A 4089-nucleotide genomic window follows, 5' to 3' on the forward strand; every position below is an offset into this window, starting at 1 on the left:
GTTGTATTTTTAACTTAGGCTTGTAATTATAAATGGTCTAATTTTATCATAGGGTGTTCATGCTGATAGTCGTGGAACTCATACGCATCCTTTCGAGCATTTTGGTCACCCGTGGTATAGGTCATTTTCCGTTATTTGGTGTTCGTGACCTCTCTGGACTGCAGGTAAGGCTATTTTATTGTTTGAATAAAAAGACAGGCCGTCTAAATGCGCTGGAAGGCCGTGCAGTGTATGGACGTACACAAAAAACAAGCGTTTGATGTAGCACAACAAAAATCTGAGCCGATTTTTCTTTGGACTCTGATATTCAGCGGATCCGTGCTGAAAACACAGTTGATTTTTTTTTTGTCATAATGTGGGGTTGTATTACCGACATATTGGCTCTCACAGCGTATTAAATGCGTACTAAGTATCGTTGTCTTAAGTGGACTATTGTAGATATTATAGCTCTATCAGATTGGTTGGGCCTTCCACAGTTAACCCTTGTACTTCTTTATCTCATTGAGACGAACCAAAATTGCATAAGTAGTCTTCGGCTTGGCGCTAATCTATTCTTTCAAAAGACGTGCTCACCGGTGAAAATTAAACCTAATACAATGAGATATTATTAGAAGAACTTGCTGTTATAGACCCTGAATAAAACCTCCGTCCGTTCAATTCGCAGCCTGGAAAACGACTGTAAAGTTCCTTGAAAAAAAAACCGCATAAGCCCCCGAAATATGTTTGATTTCTACTAGTCGTTAACTTAATCGCGGACTCTGCTGGCGAAAGTCACATGGAGAAAATTGCTTTCTCACATCTGGTTCTTTTTTATTTGTCGGGAGTTCAATTTACACTTGTTTGTGATTGGCAACAACATTTGCTAGACACTAAATAATAGAGTTTTTCCGTTGCCCGCCAATTGAATCACTATAGTTCGATCTGTTACGCGCCAGCGTGTCGATCATACATCATCCGCTATTAGCTCTATGTGATTTTGCCGCTCAGTTGTTGGTTAGTATCCAGGATCATAGCAAAAAGTGTAGTTGTCTTATTTTTAAAATACCGTGTAATACTGTATATAAATCATACATAACGATTATCTGTCATTTAAGAAAACAGGGCTAGCCCATTGGCCAAAAAATAACTCACATTGAAGAATAGGTATCAGTGAAAAAGCTTTCGAATTTACAAGACGAGTCCACCAAACTAAAAACCCTGTTATTGCTGATTATTTTTATCGAGGGCTGAAGTTTCCTGTAAAATTAGACTAGCTGAATTAATGCTCCTCTTCAAGCTTAGCAGTAAGTATTGCTTTGTAAAGGCAATCTAGCTGTTTTGACGTCCGCACCCTCTTAGATTCTACAAAAAGCCCCAAAAAAGAAACAACATATCAGTCGACGATGCCAATCTCTGTGGCGAACCCACCTAATGAATAAATAGATGCAAGAACTATTCAGCTTTGGTCAACGCGAAGAAATAAATGTTTCTGCCACTATTCTCAATATTTTTATATTATTAACATGATAAACTAAGAAAGAAGCCCGACGAAAGCTGAGTCGCGATATTTAAATTGGCTCCGTTTGATTTTTTGTTTGCTGAGCCATTCCCATCTCTACCGTCTCATAGGTTATACATGTTCTTTACCTAAACTCGTACAAATTTTTTATGGTTTTTAAAGAAACCTACTAAAGAGCTCAGGCACGTTCATACATTTGCCTTTCTCCTGGGATTGCAATCAGGAGTAGTTGCTAGTGGATTTATCGCTTCTTATTTCGTACTTTTGTTTCAATGTCCGATAACGTAAACTATGCGCCGCAAAAATTTCAAAACGTAAAGTTATACAGAAGAATGGATTTTATATTGCACTCTTCCCTTTGCCAGTGCCTTAACGTTGTGGTCTTGACTACATATTAGTATCCAGTTAGATTACTACATCGTTCCCGAGTCAATTTTTATATACTTGAATGGAAACTGTCGTCTGAAAACGTATATAACCATAACTTTGGACGCATAAGAAAAGTTAGGTCCGCCAGTTTCTAGAATGCTAGCATTTGTAAAATTAAGTTTACCATGCTGGAATATTACGATGCAACTTCTATAAGGAGCAAATTAATGCGTGCAGTGGGAAAACGTTTGCGAACCAGATGGGGTTCCAATAAAGCCTACGTTGACATATTGATGAGCCAATATAAATTTAAACGTCTTTGTCACGAATTTTCCACGCCCAGACATTATCTTAACGGGTGTTGCAGTTACAATTATTGTCGACATAGCTCATGAAACACTGTTAATTGATGTAGTCGAATGTTATACATAGGTAATCTAAAGTTTTCAACTTAACACAGAAACCAGGTAACTCTTGTCCAAAGCTGTTTTGGACCTTTTTTTAGTGATGCTGCTGTTTTTCCGGCGCCGCAAAAGATAGGTTCACATGTGAGATGGCTTCCTCATTCGATAAAATTTTCAATCTAAGAAACAGAAAGAAGGCGTTTGGTAAAGTTTCGTTTTGGTAGGTCGATTGCAGTTGTTAGCCGTCCCGCACGTCAGCCGTCGACCAACCTGGAATGGCCATATTTCACTTAAAAGTTTCGCCGTAGTGACACAGTAATAGACAGCGTAGACGTATTGCCTCGCAAAGTGCGAAATTTAAATAATTTCAACATATCAAAAATTGGCGTTTAGCACGCAGATCCTTTCAAAAGCTGATCTCTAATAACATTAATGTGCTATAGTCGGTTTGCCTAAGGCCTAATACTTCACCACTTGTTTCTGCCGCGCTTATTAGCAATAAATGCATAATTCATGAAAGTTCGGCGACCTGAATGTTTCATTGCATTCTTGTATACGTAGCTGATGTCACAATCCTACTAAAAGAAAAATTTTAACCACACTGGAGATAGGGGACGCAATACCTTTTTTCTATGTCGATAATGGTACACTGTTTGGTATAAATCGTCATAAAGTCTTTTATCACATCGACGAGCTAGGGGATTCGAACAATGAAGTGGACAATTTTTGGAAAAGCAGAACGATATGAAATGATTAGAAATTCAGGAACAAATGTCAGATCGCTTCGAATTATACCAGTTGGGTATGGTGGTTTTACTAAGTCGATATATGTTCAGTAATAATAATAATAATAATAATCTGCTCGGTAATCCGTTCAATTCGAATAGCAAATTATATGTTTTCTTATTACAATATTTATATATAATAAATAAAGTTTAAAGGAAATCTTATTTTTAGCTTACTAATCACGGGTTTTGCTCAACTACCGACTTACTTATCCGCTCACATACCTGCACAGTATTTACCTATTTTACTATTATAACATGATTATTACGTGAGTGATTGAGACAGATATTTTAGTATGTTTATATTTGAAAAGAAGACGTCTCTGCATTTAATGTACTGGAATGTAAGACAACATCTGCGGAAGATTTCATTTCAGGATTGTTTATTGTGCCACCTAGAACTTTTTAGTAGAAAATAATTCCTCAGAGCCAGATCTGCTAGATACTACGGATCTCCAAGCACGTCGTTTTCATTATAACTTCCATAACAAAATGGCCGTTGTTGGATCTATCGTCATACTAAAACAACGTTCTTCCTGAGTATGCTCAGCTGCTGTTCAAGCTACAGAGTGCTACGGCCATAAATAAATGAAGATCTCCTCTAAAAACAACAAGCACTGGACCACCACGTATGTTAATGCCGATGCTCTGTATATCTTTGAGAATGTACAAAACTTTTATTCCGGACTACATATCGAATATTTTTTTTTTCAACTTTTTTTCATTTGTGTTTTTTACGAGTTTCTGATACGATTTCACCGGCAGAGGGCTCATGTGCTTTCGATACATTGGTCTATTTATAAGAAATATGGAAACGATTAACTCAACCCAATAGAAAACAGGACATATTATACATAACGGAGCAATGTTGAGGATGCATTTCAACCAAAGCCTAATATCCTAAAAGGACACGATGTGTGGGGTAGTCGTATTTAGCTTAACTATAAATTCAAATTGTGTGATACAGCGGTCCGAAGTGATTCTGTCAAACTACACTATTTCCACTTACAGCGTTAGTATATATATATATATA

General features: G+C 37.1%; 1 long non-coding RNA gene across 1 annotated transcript in view; it reads left to right on the plus strand.

Moving 5' to 3' along the window:
- Positions 1–3409: 3409 nt before the first annotated feature.
- Positions 3410–4089, plus strand: part of LOC111243221 (uncharacterized) — a 2434-nt gene continuing 1754 nt past the window's right edge. Inside the window, exon 1 of the long non-coding RNA XR_002670376.2 lies at positions 3410–3685. This is a non-coding gene — a long non-coding RNA (uncharacterized LOC111243221). The remainder of the gene's footprint in view (positions 3686–4089) is intronic.

The sequence above is a fragment of the Varroa destructor genome, unplaced genomic scaffold, assembly GCF_002443255.2.
Source record: "Varroa destructor unplaced genomic scaffold, Vdes_3.0 BEIS01000001.1, whole genome shotgun sequence".
NCBI classification, from domain to species: domain Eukaryota; kingdom Metazoa; phylum Arthropoda; class Arachnida; order Mesostigmata; family Varroidae; genus Varroa; species Varroa destructor.